Below are 18,734 nucleotides of genomic sequence, written 5' to 3'. Positions count from 1 at the left end.
TTTGTGTGTATTTTTGGGTCCAGTACTAATATCTTTACACTGCCTTTATATATTCAGTTAAGGGTTAGTTATACATTACATTAAAGAGTTATAACTTTGAATAATAAGGAATGGAATTTAATATTAAGAGACTCAAACTCCTCCTCTTTAGATGACATTTAAAAGTTTAACTATTATAGCAGTTTCTCATATGAGGAAGTAAACGACATTAGGAGAGAAAAACACAGTGAGTATCATGATTTTACAAGAATCTTGGATAACTAAAATTGATCCTGACTGATTTAAATTACAACAATAAGCAGTGTCAGATATTTTGAAAGTAGTTTAAATGACATTAGGAGAGAAAACAGTCTTTATTTTCATTTAACACAGTGCTTGTCTGAACTTGCAGTTTGCAGTTCTGCAGTTTGGGAATAATTTTGTGTAAATAATGTCAGGATGAAATTGTTTTTCATGTGTGTGTCATTAATGTGGACTGACTGTTGAGACAGTTGGATTTGAGAAAATTAATTGCTGAGATGAGTCATAACTCACTCTGTGGATCAATATCTGTATCTGCTTTTAGATGAAACCATGGCCTTCAGAATGAATCTCTCTGAAGAACATGACACACAGATAAAGACAGTCAAAGGGTGAGAGAACTTGAAATGTTTCACATTTTTAATGTTCTCAAACAATATGCATACTACAGTAACATTTTTATTTATAGTCTGATTCAGGGGGATGAATCAGATTTATCTGAACACATCGATGTGTCTGTGAGATCTCTGTAGAGAGGAAGGCTCTTCTGTTGAGCCCATGTGAGATATTATGAGTGTCATATATACTGTAGGTGAGGTGCATTATGGACACTGTCACCAGGTGTCCCTGTTGCTGCTGGATGTCTGTGTGGTGCTCTCTATCAATATGTGTGCATTGGTCTATTTTATTCTATAATGCATGAATGAAAAGGGCACATGAGGCAGAAAAATAATACTTCAAACTTTCAACTCTTTAAGTCACAACAGATTCCTCAAGTGAAAGAAATTAACATTAAAGGGAGGTTGAAACAGTAAAGGTGTTTCTGTCAGAGCAGTGTGAGATTTTCAGAATCAGTTTTTTTGCTGTTGTGTTTCAGTCTGTGTGAGAATGAATTTCCTGAGCCGAGCTGTGTGTCCATGAAGACTGACTGGTCAATGGATCCTCCAACTGAATTAAGTATAGGAGACTCATCGGCTGATCTGAGGTGTTGTTTAGTTTACAGTATAAGAAATATACAGTGTTGGGGGTAACTCATTACAAGTAACGCGAGTTACGTAATATTACTTTTTCCAAGTAACTAGTAAAGTAACGCACTACTTTTTAACTGAAAAGAAAATATCTGAGTTACTTTTTTCAAAGAAGAAACGCCAATTACCTTTCCCCCCATTTATTAATTAAAAGCTCTTCTGTCCCCATGTTGAGAGAAATCAGGGGAAATGTGTTAGTTCTAGAACAAATGTGAACATGCATTAATTCATCTCACTCACAAAAATGAATTAAAAGTATTCCTCAAAATGAATAAAAACAGTGAAATTCAACTCAGAATATGATGCAATCCTGCAATAATTAAATGTTAAATAATACAAATATCCTTTATGCATTTAATACCATTTTATTAACCGATGTCTTTGCTGCCGACCTTTGATGATACAATTCAACCATGCTAATAAGCAAAAATTACTCAATATAATCTAACATTTGTTTTCCCTTTTTTTATTGCTGAAGAGCTGACATTTTTTTCTTCTGCGTTCTACAGTACAGACATGAATTCACTTTTCTCAAAGCCTGAGGCTTTTGGTGTGAAAAGGCTTTTACATTTGCCAAAAATAGAACTTTTTATATTAAAAACAAGCAAGCCCTGCCCAGATTTAAAAAGTAATGCCCAGATTTAAAAAGTAAATAAGTAAAATTAGTTATTTTTTTCCAGTAACTTAATATTGTAAAATAAAAGTAACTTTCCCCAACACTGGAAATATATATGAAAGATATTCATTAATTTACTGTTGTGTATTAAATGCATTAATATGTGTTTATAAAAGTATTCAATATTTGTTTAACTACAGTCAAAAACACGACGGACCAGAATCACATACAGCAAAGAAGAACTTAGACTCCATTTTACGGTTGAAAGATTTTCATTAAGTTTTTACTATTCATTCCTTTGAGTAAATGCATGCTATATATATATATATATATATATATATATATAAATCAGGCTTGACTCGACTCTTGTCCTTTGGTTCATCTTCTCTGTAATGGCATGGAGTTTCATTGTTTGAATATTCACTATGATTCCAGGAGCTTGAGTGCAAAATCATCTCTGTGATGAAAGTGAGTTAAAAAGTTTTAGGAGACTACTGAGCCCAGATTACCCAGAATGCTCTGAAAGAGACCATTATGATGAGAGCCATAGCAGAGTCAGAGAGGGGCTTCTGAAGATCACACTGCACATCCTGAGGAAGATGAACCAGACGAACCTTGCTAACACACTTCAGACCAGTAAGAGCTGTGGATCATCAGATTATAGCCTGTATTTTTTATTATGAACCTTCTGTCGTCAGTCACTAATGTTCCTGCATGTCTAGTCTAATATCTAACTTATCAAACCTAAAACTACATGTCTAAAATATTGCTCTGCCAATAAATACAGTTATTTCCTTTGCTCAGAACTGATGCCTGTGTATCAACAAAAACTCAAATCCAGACTACAGGACAAATATCAGAGAATCAATGAAGAAATGTCCAACCTTGGAGACTGAACACGTTTGAATGAGATCTACATCACAGAGATCTACATCACAGAGGGAGGGAGTGGAGAGGTCAATAATGAACATGATGTGAGACAGATTGAGAGAGTGTCCAGGAGACCAAAGACACAGGAAACACCAATCATCTGCAATGACATTTTTAAACCCTCACCTGGACAAGACAAACCCATCAGAACTGTGCTGACTAAAGGAGTTGCTGGAATTGGAAAAACAGTCTCTGTGCGGAAGTTCATTCTGGACTTGGCTGAAGGAAAAGCAAATCGGGATGTTCATTTCATATTTCCACTTCCTTTCAGGGAGCTGAATTTGATACAGAAAAATCTCAGTCTTGTGGATCTTCTAAACCACTTTCACACAGAAACCAAAGAATTTAACTCAGCAGATTATGATGATTACAATGTCATGTTCATATTTGATGGTCTGGATGAGTGTCAACTATGTCTAGATTTCCAAAACAGTTTGATCTTGTCTGATGTAACAGAATCAGTCTCAGTGGATGTGCTGCTGATCAACCTCATCAAGAGGAATCTACTTCCTTCTGCTCTCCTCTGGATCACCTCTCGACCAGCAGCAGCCAATCAGATCCCTCCTGAGTGTGTCGACCAGGTCACAGAAGTACGAGGATTCAACGACCCTCAGAAGGATGGATATTTCAGGAAGAGAATAAATGATCAGAGTCTGGCTGATAGAATCGTCACACACATCCGATCATCAAGAAGTCTGTACATCATGTGTCACATACCAGTCTTCTGCTGGATTTCAGCCACTGTTCTAGAGAGGATGATGGGTAAAGCAGAGAGACCAGAAATTCCCAAGACTCTCACACAAATGTTCACACACTTCTTGATCTTTCAGACCAAACTGAAGACTCAGAAGTATGATGGTAAATATGAAATCTATACTGATCAGGCTAGAAAGACTATTCTGTTTCTGGGAAAACACTCAGGAGTTTGTACCCAGATCTTCAGAGAGAGAGGAGTTTGGACTGCAGCTGGGGAAGGTGTACAGCTTTGTTCATGTGAGTATTCAGGAGTGTCTTGCTGCTTTATTCAAGCTGCTGTCCTTTTCAGAACAAAAAACAGGACTGGAGAACGACTTTATGTCACCAATGACCAGTTTACTGAAAGGAGAAGTGGACAAAGCCTTACAGAGTGAAAATGGACACTGGGATCTTTTCCTCCGATTTCTTCTAGGTCTCTCACTAGAGTCTAATCAGACTCTCTTACAAGGCCTCCTGACAAAGACAGTGAGCAGCTCTGATATCAATCAGGAAACAGCTGACTACATTAAACAGAAGATCAGGGAGAATCCCTCTCCAGAGCAAACCATCAACCTGTTTCACTGTCACTGAATGAACTGAATGATCGTTCACTGGAGCAGGAAGTCCAAACATACCTGAGCAGAACAGGTGTCAGTTGTCTCTCTGGAGTCAAACTGTCTCCTGCTCAGTGGTCGACTCTGGTGTTCGTGCTGTTGAACTCAGAAGAACGGCTGGATGAGTTTATACTGAGTAAATATGATCCATCAGAAGAATGTCTTCTGAGGCTGCTGCCGGTGATCAAAGCATCTAGAAAGGCTGAGTGAGTATTTTACAGTGTCTTTGTTTTACTGATTTTATTTTATATAGTATGTCTGTGTTCCTCTACACTGTTTCTGTATGTTTTGAGGATTATGATTAGGGGCCAAGCACCGAAGGTGTGAAGACACCTATTGTATCTGTTGGCATTTTTATTATTCTTCTTTTTCTGTTTCTGTTTCTTCCGGTGAGTCTATGGCAGCCCATAGAACCGCTTGTGGGAAAGTTATGAAATTTGGCACACAGATAGAGGACAGTCTCAACATTAACCATAGCAAGTTTGGAGTCTCTAACACAAACTCTGTAGTGCCACCACTTGTGCTAATAACTGTTTACGCTAATAACTTTTGAACCGTAAACTTCAGATGAAAAATTTGTAATGTTTCGTTTTTTTTAATATAACTCTATTTTTTTAGTATAGCTCATCCTAGACAGTTTGTCTGATTTTTATCAAAATTGGCTCAAATCATCTTCAGACCATGCTGGCAAAAAGTTGGAATTCAAGTTGATTAGTCAAACCATTCTCAAATAACGCATGAATGAATTATACGAAAAGCGTGCAAAAATGGATGTGTTGAGAACAAACTTGGTGTGTGTTATAACAACCATGACATGGGGCTACCTGCAATGTTTCTCCACAGTGCCACCTAGTGGTCAGGATATTTTTACTTAGAACTTAGTACAAAATCACAGAACTGGTCTCTTTAGATTCGTGGGTGCATAGCAAGTCAAGCCATACCCAATTTTCCCATATCAGCCATTTTGGGTGTCAGCCATTTTGAATTTTAATGTAAAATGCTATATTTTCTCATTGCATTGGTGTACCGTTATGAAACTCAGTATGTGTCTTCAGCACCATGCCCTGACAGTACTCAAAAAGTTTGGGGGCAAAAAGTTATGAAAAAAAAATGCTAACAACATTTGATTAAATTGGCCTATTGTAATGAAAGTGATCTCAATATATTCCTTGAGTCATGCCGAGAACATCGATACCAATTATGCCAAAATTGTCCAAAGTCCCTGTCCGCCATTTTGATTAATGTTCAAACCTACTTTTTTGAACTCCTCCTAGACCGTTGGTCTGATTTTCACCAAATATGACTTGGATCATCTTCAGACCATGGCTGGATTTTGTGTGGAAATACGAAACAGTTTTTGTTTAACACATCAATAAATTTGCTGGAACGATGCCAAACTACATCTGAGGCTGTATCTCTGCAAAACTTTGGCATATGTCACCTCACACTGACCACGCCACATTAATTTGGTAACAGTGCCACCTATTGGTCAGGAGTAATAAACCATTCATTAACCATTATTTATGAAATGTGCAAAAATGCAAATAACTTTTGATTGCATTAGCCTGTTGTAATGTAACAAACTTCCTGACGCTGCCGTCTATTGATATTGTGGTCTCCGGTAGATTGTTGTTGTTCTTGCGTCTCTTTCTTTTCGGCTGGCCTTGTGGACAAACTAGTTAGTGCATTAACAGTTCAAGTCATACGTGCAATCTGCATGTACTTCTCTCTCTGGCCAGATGAAGATGATTGGCGGGCCAGATTAGGCCTGTGGGCCATCAATTAAATAGCCCTGGTGTAAAGGATATCTCTGTCCATCATCCAGTGAATCAGTCCTCTAATATTAGCCACTCAGTAATAGAACGTCAAATTGGGAAGTGCCATGCTACCTGAGGTGCAAGGATTTTGTAATATACTTGGTATTTAAGGATTTTTGTTATTCTAGATGAATGCTGATATGAGTTTATCTGTGGAGTTGAAAAAGTATTTGGTCAAAAAAATGGGAAGATTTGGAAACAAATAAAGGAACTTAGGCAATATGTTCATCTTAATAGTATTAATTCTTCGACTTAACGAAAAAGACAGAAGATACCAGTGTTTGATATCTTGTTTCAGATCTTCTATCAATGGCAGTAAGTTAGCTTTGTAGAAGTAATTATGTAATTATGTGTAGCCCGGATTCCTAAATATTTTATCTATTTTGTGGTAACTTTAAAAGGGATCGAACTGGAAGAGATATATGTGGCAGATGCATTGACTGCAACCTATCCTACTATCCTACTAAATATTTCCAATATATTCAGTAATTTAAGGAGACCTGGCATTGGATCTGATAAGTACAATAAAACGTTATCTGCATAGTGCAAAATTTTACACTCTGTTTCTCCCCTACGAATTCCTTTAATAAAAGTGTCTTTCTTAATCATTCTTGTTTTCACTCTTCTGATGGTTTTCAGCTTTCTTTTCATGCAAAAGTGCAAATTGTATAGTAGTATGGTGCTACTTTGCAGCCTCCATTCTTAATGAAAGATGGATAAAAAGGCACACAGGGAACAAAAACCTTGAAAAAGTGATATACGACCCCACCAAATGCTGGCCAAATCACAAAGATGCCGATTTACACAGGACTAATATTATCACAGGACCTCTGTGTTCGATGAAATTTTTTTTTTTTAAGTTAAATGAAAAAGGTGCTTGCTTTCTCATATTATACAAAATCTTTAATAGTTAAGATTAAGGCTCAAGTAGTTTTAGGAATATTAAGGGGATATTTGGGTCATATTTGTTGAATCAAATCCAAAATCATTTCAGTTTGAGTCTGAAGTCTATTGAAATTGGACTTGAGTCTAAGTCACTCTTAGTGCCTGGTTTAATAATTGGTATGGTATGTATTACTGTGTTTTTCAGCAATTACATTGGACACATTAGTCAAGTACTAATAAATCACATTTAGTTTTTCTGTATGTTCTCTGCAGTCTTTCCGGCTGTGGTATTACAGAGAGAGGCTGTGCTGCTCTGATTTCAGCTCTGAGATCAAACTCCACACACCTGAGAGAACTGAATCTGAGTGATAATAAACTCAGAGACCCAGGAGTGAAGCTGCTCTCTGCTCTACTGAAGGATCCACACTGCAAACTGGAGAAACTAGAGTGAGTCTCTTAACATTGCAGCAACTATAAAGTTTTGAGTAAAAAAATAATTTACTCAGATGTATTTAAACTATTTTAATGAAGTCCTTTTTAAAAAACGTGCACTTTATTGTTTTTTGTTTAATATCACAACTACAGTGACTGCTAGAAGTGCTTCTCTCATTACTGCAATCAATCACGCAAAAGGCATGCATCCCCTCAAAGTTTTCAGCCAAATGAATATTTAATGAAATTCAAAAGAGAAAATATAGAAATGTATGAGGTGGTAAAGACAGGCTTTTATCTTGCACTGAAGTACTCAGTGACAAGAAGACTTAAACATTTTAATCAGTTTAAAGAGTATTTGTATCAGAGGGAACAGCATACATAAAAGCTACTTTCTAATTCTGTGTGAGAAAAAAAAATAGTGATGTCTATTTTCCACATTTCCCTGCCCTCTCAACCAGAGTAATGTCATAGTTATACTATCATGTTACTCTTATGTTAATATTATTGCCTATATAGTACTACAATGTTTTCAGTTTTATTTTAGTTCCCAGAATGTTCTGCTAAAAGGTAGGATAACATTCTCTAATAACATTCTAAAAATGTTTATTGATAACACTGTTAGAACATTCTCCTCTAACATTCTAATAAAGCTTCTAATAAAGCTAACTTTATTTTTGTCATACATTTACACACGTTTTTACTGAGATTAACAGAGGTTTAGATGTTGATGTCTGTTTGAAAGTAATAGGTTTGATTTGCTAGTTTGTTTGTTTTCTTTAGTAAACCTTAATGTGAAGTCCTGAATTTTCTGTTCCAATATTTGTTTTTGTTTAGTATTGTACCCTCTAGCATATTTTTATTTTTATTTTTTATTTTTTATTTTTAATTCACAAGATTCTTAATAAAATCCTTATACACATTTCTAATACATATTCTTTTTATACAACACGTTTTTCTGTATGTTTTTTTAAAGATAACTGATGACAAGAATCAGCTTGGAAAAGTGTATTCTGACTTTTAACTATTTAGGTTTCCTAAAAAGATCTGTGTACAAACAGTTTTCATCCCTAATAATTAATAAGTCCAAACAAAATCCATTGTAAACCTAAAAGTCCTGCCATATGTTTATTCCACCCATAAAGTCAGCCAGCTGATTTCACCAGAGGTGGAACCAAGACATTCTTTTAAAGTCACAAGCATGTCTCAAGTCAAATCCCAAGTCCTCAAAGAGTTAAAGTTAATGAGATAATTAAGTGACTACTTAAATGATGATTTGTGCATTAATGATGAAGAGGATCAGATGTTGATGTTTTATTGGTTAAATGATGCCACCATCATGGAGATCAGTGTTTGCTTTACTTGTGTTCTTGACCCTTGACTTCCTGTGTTATCATTCCTCTGTAGCAATGTATGTGGTGTTATGAAACAATAATACATACTGATCTCTAGAGAGAAACCAATTTTACCTGTTGCGCTTTCTGTTGAAAAAATACCTGGTCAGATGTATTACAGTAAGCTAATCTACTACTTCTCAATCTACTACAATTGTTCAAAAAAGTACTTTGAATTACTAAAAGGGTAAAGATACAAACTAAAGCAAACCTTGACCACAATTATGGTGGCATCACATTTTTTTCAGTTGATTCCATCCAAGTCTGTGGCTGAAGTCAGCTGTAGTTCTTGTGTTTCTCTTTTCTTCAAAAATGTTGATTGTTAACAGCAGATGTGTTCATCACTAATGCACAATCATCATTTAATTAGTCACTTAATTTACCCATTAACTAACTCTTTGAGGATTTGGAATTTGACTTGAGACTTGTGCCTTGAAAGGAATGACTTGGTTCCACCTCTGGTGAAATCAGCTGGCTGAGATCATGCGTGGTATAAACATATGGCAGGACTTTTACTTTCTGACCATGGACTTTACACCTCTGATTGTAAAGCATGAAGCATGTCACCATTGTTGAGATTCAAAAAGTTTTTTTTTCTTCTTCTTTTCATTTTTTTCCCCTTTTTTTCCTTTTTCCTTTTTTCCTTCAAATTATCTGATTAAAGTTCTGCTGAATCTCAGCCTACAGAACCATTTAGTTGCTATAATAAATAATGTGCAACTAATAACACAGACTAGATGAATCAGATAATCAGACCTTTTGTAAATGTATAACAAAAATAAAGTTAATCTTGTTAATAATAACTGAAGCTGGTAATACTGTTTTTGCAGTTTTTAATGATATTGGAGCTTCATCAAACAAAGGCTGAGTTTTTACTTTCAGTCACAATTTGAGCAACATTTGAGTCCACATCCAATGTCCAATGGGAAGCTTCCCGCTTAACTCTTTATTAGAATGTTAGAGGATAATATTCTAATAATGTTATCAACATACATTTTTAGAATGTTTTTAGAGAATGTTATCCTTCCTTTTAGGATAATATTCTGGGAACTAAAATAAAATGCTGAAAACATTACCAGAACATAGTGTTCTCGGAACATTCTTAGAATGGTAACATTTCTAGCTGGGCTGGTGTATAGAAAAAGTAGTGCTCATACAAACACACAAACAACTCACTCTCTGCAGGCTGTGGGACTGCAGAATTGGAATAGAAGGTTGTGCTGCTGTGATTTCAGATCTGAGATTAAACCCCTCACACCTGAGAGAACTGAATCTCAGCTGGAATAAACCAGGAGACTCAGGAGTAAAGCTGCTTTACTGGAGGACCAACACTGTAAACTGGAGAAACTACAGTGAGTCTCATCACATCTCACAAACTAAAAGTGAATTATGCAGATGTTTTCTGTGGCAGCGATTTGTTTGATCTGATTTGTTTTTTTGAGTCAAAAAAAAAAAAAAAAATCCCTTCAGCTATGTTTGTACCATATTCTGCTTTAATAACATAATTTACTTTTGTTCACTGAGCACATTGCAAAATGAGAAATATACACTGCTTGAAGATCCCATTATAACCTAATATAGCTATAAGGTAGTTTAATTAAAAATATTTTAATATAACTTATCACACCGCTACATGGAACACTGGGTTCTGATTGGTCAGTCACTACATTCTAAGGTATGTTATTCCCCAATAACAGCTGGTAAAAACTAATAACACAGGCTCATCCAGGTAACTGCAGTCGCCACTATTTGCTTGCTAAGAACATTTTTTCTTCATTGAAGCTTTACGTTTGGTTGGCTAATAAAATATTAAAACTCAAATCAATATTCTGTGTACAATTATTTAATTATGTCATCCTGGTATCACAGACCCACTCTCTCTTGTTTCATACAAATGCAGCAACATTTATAATGGATTGTAAGATAACTAAGAAACTGGTAAAATTTTAAAACAGTTTCATCTTAAAACAATGTTTTTTATCACCATAATTCATTCATTCATGTTGTAAAATGCTGTCTAGTCTGAAACTGCTTTCTTCACAGATTTGCATTCAAATATTTCAACTCAAAACAATATTTTGTGTCTAATTATTTAGTTTTGTAGCAAGTAGCCATGTAATAAGTGGGATCATATACATCTAGCTGGTTGTTACTGCAAAATAAAGCCCTTCCATCTTATACAACACACTGATAAGTCTGATGGCCTTTATTCTGTGATAACAACTGCCTGGATGTACATTATCCCCTACTTGACATATTTTGAAATATGATATTTCATTAAAGATATGGTGACTATCTCTAAGGTGGCCAATAATTAACTTAATAAATGCTGTTGACTATATGAATCTAACTATGTCATGTCAGCAAATGGAAAAGTCAGATGTTTACCACATTAGCTAACAGTGGGGATGCTTTTATTTTTTACCCCAAATACCATGCTTTTTTATATTCTTCTGTTTTTTTTTTTTATTTAATTACCTTGAACAAAACTGAAAACATTAGTAAATTCTTTAGTAAATTCTGTCATTTTATTTATTCTCATTTGCTACATAAGTCAGTAATAATTTTAAATTAGCCTTTTAGATAAGTCTTTTAGACCTTTAGCCCTATTGTATACAATGAGTCCCAAGTTGCTCTATGACTAATTGTTTAATAGCTACTGACCAGGAGTCATTTTAGATGCAGCAGAATAACACTCAATCCATAGATCTACCAAGCATCCATCCCTTTGTTACTGAGCAGATAGAATTCCCCTTTATTAATTACTTTCCAAGTCTAGAGTACTAAATCATAAGACAAACTAGTGTTGGCATAAATCTGTTCCATTTTCCTCTTGTTATGCTTTGCAGTAGTAGTTGTAAGGATGTGCTGTGGATCTAAAGGAACAATATATCCATTAATCCATTATATTATAGAAAACACAGGATATTATTAAGACATGAATTAATAACTGAATGAAAGAAACAGTGACATGTTAACTGCAGTCATAAATGTCAGGGCACACAAATCTCAACGGCATTGAGATTTGTGTAGTATTCACTAGAGATGCACACAGTATATGAATGATAAATCATTAAATAGAATATTCATGTATCACACCATGACACTGTTTGGACTTCGTTTTCAGTTTGCTCTGTTTTTCCACATCAAGTTAGTTGTCATGGTTATTGATTTGATTTCATCATTTTTACACATACTTGCATAAGCCCACCACTGTGTGCCAGTGCATCTGTACCAGCTGAGAAGGGAAAATATGCTGGTAGCTATGTTTTGATGCTGGGATGCTGGTTAGGTATGATTTGGTGCTGGTTTAAGCTGGTCCTTTGCTGGTCTATGCTGGTCCTTAGCTGGTTTATACTGGTCCTTGACCAGCAACATGACCAGCATAAACCAGCAAAGAACCAGCATAAACCAGCTAAGGACCAGCTTAAACCAGCATCAAAACATACCTAACCAGCATCCCAGCATCAAAAAATAGCTACCAGCACATGCTGTTTTTTTCACCACGGATGTCACTCGTTTCTGAGCTTGTTCAACCCAATCACTGCACTGTAGTATGCATAAAAAATATGTGCTGTATTATGCATAAGATAGTACCGCTTTTTCTCTCAGTGTCTTTCAGGGACATGCCTAGACAAAAGTGCTTGTATTGTTTGCGTTTCCCTACGACGAGACCAGAGCTGAAGCTTGGGTACAGGCGGTTGGTTTTCCGTTTTCCGTGATGATTTGCACGTCCTGTAGACATACAGATATGGTCCTCCCGGACCGACCGATGCCATATAGACATGATTTGCACGTAAGACAGATGTCTCATGTTTGTTGGGAATATAAGTTTTTGTTTTTTGAAGTAACAACCAAGCGGTTGCTCAAATCATCACAACTTTGTCACTGTTGATGTTTGTGTGTTCGCCTTAACAAAAGACTCCTTCAGAAAGTTTTTTTTTTTTAAATCACAACAGCTATAAGTCTTTCCAATAAAAAAAAAAACAGGATCTTTTGTTGTGGAATCACAAGGCCAATTTTAATTATTCAAGATAACCATTATTTGAGCTGAATCACTGAATTTGTTTAGAGTCTAATCTGTGAGTTATATTTTCAATATAGAATATATCACTCACAGATTAGATTAGACTCTAAACGAGTTCAAAGGTTCAGGTCAAATAATGATTATGTTAAAATATAATCATCACCACCTGATAATTTGTGTTCTTGGCTTATCCGGCTGTTATAACTCAGTTATAGCAGCCAAGCAAAATCTAACACTAAAAATGTAAGTGTCAAGAGCCCAACTAAAGCAAACACTGACAGGTGTCTTTAATAATGATCAATCATCATTTAATTAATCACTAATTATCGCATTAACTTTAACTCTGCTTCAGTGTTTATTTGACACTCTTCAGTGTTACTTTTAACACTTTTGAGTGTGGAGTCAATTCAACTCCCAGGAGAGTTCATTTAACACTGGGCTTTTTGCTGTGCACAGAATATTACATTCTGCATGATAAAATATAAATATTTCACTGTGATCTGATTTTGTAATTTATTTTTTTATTATTTGTTTTTTTTAGTTATGAAAACGTTACTTAAAACCATGTTTTACTATGTTTATCTATGTAAAGACCTGAAAGTATATAATACTAGATTAAGAAATGAGCTAGCTAGGAAATACCATGCAACCATATAATATGGTTTAAATGTTAATAATTAAGTGTATCAGCAATCATTAATCAAAAAAAATTTTTTTTAAATAAATATATTTACAGTAGGTGACGAGGGTCACTTAGTCGCTTTGTGTCAAACTCAAATGCAGTTATGGGGTTTTTGACCAGCGAATGTGCAATTCGCTCCTCCGAATGTGTGCAAATGTGCATTTTGTCTGTCGTTAAAATGGCGGCATCACACATCTCAGACCTCAAATACATAAAATATGAGCCTCTATAGGCACAGTGCTTCTTGCGTAATAAAAACTCTGTACTTATTCAAACAACAAGTTCTTCATTTAGCCTTGCAAGACTTTGTTCATTCCGTCAAGATGGGGGGGGGAGTTATTAGGTTTGACTGACAGTTTGAGCGGATCCAATAAGATTTAGTCACAAGCTCGTTTTAAACCTCTTACTGGCTACATATTTGTAAAACAGGCAGACAAACATAAAGGGTGATCAATAGGCACTAATTTATTGAAGGAAAAAAAAACACTGCCACCAAAAAAGGGCACTTCGGAGTGTAAGGGAAAAAAGGGCATGTGCTCTGCACAGGTTGAGCCCTACCTGTGCACATGCCTGCATAAGGAGAAGCCTTAAACAGCTGTAGTAAAAAATCGGGCTAAAATGCAGGGCTCTATTTGCAACTGTGTTAATTAGCTGTCTTTATGCATTTGATTACACTCCCCTTTTTATGTAAACCCTTCATTCTTTCCACACATTACCCACCCACTTTATCACAGTAGACCTTACCCATTTTTGGAACCCTTTTCAAATATGAGGTGTGAAAAAACACTGCTGAAACAGGGGGGTTTCATGACACTTTAACATCAGGTATATTCAATAATGGTCAGTCATCACTCAATTAGTCATTTAATTATCTCATTAACTTTAACTCTGCTTCAGTGTTAATTTAACACTGTTATTTTAACACCTTAACACTCATGTACTCCTAGAAAAGTTTATTTCACATTATGAGCTTAATCGCATTATTTGGATCGAAGTATTGCATTTACATGAGGTAAAGTTTAATTGCAATATTACCAAAATCTCATTATAATCGCATTGTTTCAATAACAAGTCTTATAACACATGACTATTAGTTACTGATTTTATCTGTTATTCTCTTTCTTTCTGCAGCCTGTGGCGCTGCAGTATTGGAGAGGAAGGCTGTGCTGCTCTCATTTCAGCTATGAGATCAAACTCCTCACACCTAAGAGAACTGAATCTGAATGGTAATAAACCAGGAGAATCAAGAGTGAAGCTGCTCTCTGCTTTACTAGAGGAGCCACACTGTAAACTGAAGAAACTATAGTGAGTTATTAAGTCAATGCTTTCATTTATTATCTTGTATTAAAGCAAATCTTAGTGTATTTTATATTGTATATAAAAATACTATATTGTACAGCATTTGACAGTGGAAACTTCACAAGCTCCAAACAAGTGAATCAAAACAACATGTCCTGAACACGACCTGGGCAAATGCTGATACTGATCCAGCAGATCCAGGAACTTTTTTTTTTTTTTTTAAATAAATAGATTGGACATATTAACTGGACTATAAAAAAAAGTGAAATTACAGTGTATTCCAGGTTAATAATTGCATTACTTAGTAATACAGAGTAAATTCATAGTGGGACTTCTCTTATATCTAACTGCACTCACAATAAGGAATTACACTGTGTTTCTACCGTGCATATATACTATGAAGGTTCCCAGCATGCAATGAAGCACGACTAGATCATACTGTAGAGTTTTTTTGTTTGTTTGTTTCTTGTTGGTTTTATTTGTGCTGTTTAACTTGTATTTGGTTCATTTACCATTTTTGTATTGTATATCGAGTATTCACATCTTTCAAAGATGTTTCTCAGTGGTTTCTTAACTGTTGTAAAAGATCCATCCACAAACAGATATCAATAGAAACCTGAAAGATTGGTTTCCACACTGAAGCTAGTTCAAATGCGAATGTCTTTTTAAGGCCCATCAAGACCTGCAGCTTTTCAGATATTAGTAGATTCAAATGTCCTCCTAACATTTATAACTGTTAGTTCATAATTACTTATTAGTTCAAATTTAGTAAAAACTGTATTTAATTCATGGTAAAGCCAACTTCATTATCCGTCCCAGTAGATTTATTATATGATGATAAACCTGTTATTTTTTTCAGAGTTTCCCAGACTATCTTGTTGTTTTTAGCCCTGTTTTTAGCTTTTTCTAGGGGCTATCTATGAAATACTTTTGCTTTTCTCATACTCTAATTACTTTCTTTTGTAGTTTTCCCAATTTCAGCTTAGTCTTATATACTGAATCATATACAGTACATCACATTATGGTCAGAATTCAGTATTGGTGGTCTACACTTAGACATTATGCATTCTTTACATTCACAAAACAATTGTCCAAAATATTGTCTTTTCTTGTTCTTGACTTTACATATTGTTAAAATCCTGGCAGTGTGTGTTCCAAGTTACACCGATTAAAGTCTCCAAGCACTAGCACAAGAGCGTCGGGGTAGCTGAGTTGCAGTTCATGTACCTGGTCAGCTATCAGACTGTCCACCTGTGATGGTTTACCACTGAGTGGGACATATACCACAAATAGTAAGACACATTCTAATTCTTGTGGCGAGTAAAAATGTCTTAAAGTCATGCTGAGGATTTCTGCATTAAGATGACAGATCTTGCACACCATCCTTCAGCCAACGCCCAAGCAGAGGTGGGTAGTCCAGGGGTCAGAAAGTAAAAGTCCTGCTGTCACGAATCTGGTCCTGATTCTCAGTTCGCTAGCCACCAGAGGTCACCTTGCCATTACACAGACTGTTCCCAAGTATGTATAACTGCAGACCGGAGATCTCCAAATGAGGGCAGGAACTCCAAAAGTGGGCATAACCTCCAAAATGGGGCAGAGGTCTTGTCACGCAAAGACTTTTACCATTGGCTCTGGCTTCAGCCAATTGCTATGTGACTTACATTTCAAAATAAAACTTTATAAATTAGACATTGTTTCTACTTGTTCTAAAATAAAATAAATTATGCTACATAAATAAATATGCTCAGTGAAAGCAGAAAAACTTGTGGCCAGTGGTGTTCAGACTGGAGTTAGAACTTCTGCCTAATGATGTAAACGGAAATCACCTGCAAGCTTTCCCGTGAGCCATCACAGCGCAGTGCAGGGGAAAGGTTTTACTCTATCGCTTACCGGAACTTGAAATTTGCAAGGTAGGATGGTGTAGTGATGCTGAGTGTAACTAAAAAGGTCCCATTGTCCGGTGAGGTCTGATTGGGGAGTTCCAGTCAAGTCAAGTTAAGCTTTATTGTCATTCCGCTACATATGTGGAAATACAGTAGAACGAAACGTTGTGTCTCGCAGGACCACGGTGCTACATAAATAAACATAAATATAAACATACATACACTAGACGTAGAAACATTTTTTTAAACCTATACATGTAACTATACATATACTATAATTAATTGACTATACATACACATAACCTAAGACAGACAAGTACTTTACATAATAACTGTGCATGATAATGTGCAGAAGAGGGGAGGAAGCCACGCCCTATTTTTGAGCTCCCACCCCGTTTTGGAGTTCCTGCCCCCATTTGGAGATCTCCAGGCTGCAGTTATACCCTTCTCACTGTTGCACTAAACTCCGGACTACATTTCCCATGCTCCACCTCACTCACCATGTTCACAGCTACAGCCAATCATGAACGGTATAAATAGGAGGCCCTTCCCATCATTCTGAGCCCGATATTGTATTGTGTTCAGCACTCTCATTGTGTTAGCAACTGTACAAAGTCTCTTTGTGTATCCTGAGTCTAGTTCAGTTGTGTTTCTGGTCTGTTTATCATAGTCTTGTTTCCTCAACTGGTTGATCTCGTCTAGTCTGTTTCGCGACGGCCGCACAGTTTAGTCAACCGCAAGCTCCGGGACATTCAAGTATATTGAACCGCTACTCCGGTGATTAAACCCGCTCATGAAATGCGGGTTCACCTAATAGCGGCGACAGCGGAGCCCGTTCACAAAATGGAGGTGACCCCTGGTGGCGAGTGGACTGAGAATCAGGACCAGATTCATGACACCTGCCATATGTTTATTCCACCCATGAACTCAGCCAGCTGATTTCACCAGAAGTGCAACCAAGTAATTTCTTTCAAGTCACAAGCAAGCAGAGGTGGAAAATCCAAGTTCCGTGAGTAAATGTCCTCCCCAGTATTTTGTTCCAATCACCGGGATTTGCTAATTAGCCATTTAAATTTTTCTGCCGGTAGGGCAAAGATGGGACCAAGTCATTCCTTTCGAGTCACAAGCAAGTCTTGAGTCAAATCCCTGGAGTTAAATGAGATAATTAAGTGACTAATTCAATTATGATTGTGCAGATACCCTGCTGATTTTGTATGTATGCCCACTGGCAAAGAAATGATCAGTCTATAATTTTAATGGTAGGTTTATTTTAATAGTAAAACTTTAGAATAATGGTCCATTGTTAACAAGTAACTATGCAGGAAGTATGCTGGTAGGTATGTTTTGATGCTGGGATGCTGGTTAGGTAGGTTTTGATGCTGGTATGGTCCCTTGCTGGCTCATGCTGGTCCTTGACCAGCAACATGACCAGCAAAGGACCAGCTTAAACCAGCTAAGGACCAGCATAAACCAGCAAAGGACCAGCTTAAACCAGCATCAAAACCTACCTAACCAGCATTCCAGCATCAAAACATACCTACCAGAATATGCTGTTTTTTTCACCAGGGAACTACTTGCTAACTATGATCAGTTAATACAGAATAACAAAATAATTAGTAATGACAACAGTAAGGTCTAAAAACGTATTAAATTACTTGTGAAATTGATGTCGATCCCTCACTAATTACTAAAGAGTTACCATGTCAGCCCACAGGAACTACTGGTGACCTGGACCATTATTGTAAAGTAAAAAACAAGTTAACCTGCTCAAACGTGTTTATAATGTGCTTAATAATAATTTAGTTTCTCAGATGGTGGTTTTGTACTGTATAATAATAAATACGAAGCATGTGTGCATATGATATAAAACCACATGGGCAATATTACTGATTGCTAATGTACTAATATAGTTGCTCCTGGCCTATCAACAGCTCACTGATTTATTCATTAATTTATTTATGTATTTAAGTGACCAAATACCTATATGAATATTTTTTTTTTTTTTTTGGGGGGGATATAAATTATAGAAATAATCCTTTTATTTAACAAGTATTCTATAAATCACTCCTGATATTAACATGCTCACAGATGTTTTTTTTTTTTTTTCGTTTTGTTTTGTTTTGTTTTGTTTTGTTTTGTTTTCATTGTTTGT

The 18,734-nt window shown here is 36.0% G+C and overlaps 1 pseudogene; it reads left to right on the top strand.

Annotated features, from left to right (window-relative positions):
• The first annotated feature begins 573 nt into the window (after positions 1-573).
• LOC127154162 (NLR family CARD domain-containing protein 3-like) lies at positions 574-14,706 on the top strand (annotated as a pseudogene).
• The last annotated feature ends 4,028 nt before the right edge of the window (positions 14,707-18,734 follow it).

The sequence above is a fragment of the Labeo rohita genome, chromosome 22 (assembly GCF_022985175.1).
Source record: "Labeo rohita strain BAU-BD-2019 chromosome 22, IGBB_LRoh.1.0, whole genome shotgun sequence".
NCBI lineage: Eukaryota > Metazoa > Chordata > Actinopteri > Cypriniformes > Cyprinidae > Labeo > Labeo rohita.
The sequence above is the reverse complement of the archived record's forward strand: the minus strand, read 5'-3'. Positions and strand labels throughout refer to the sequence as shown.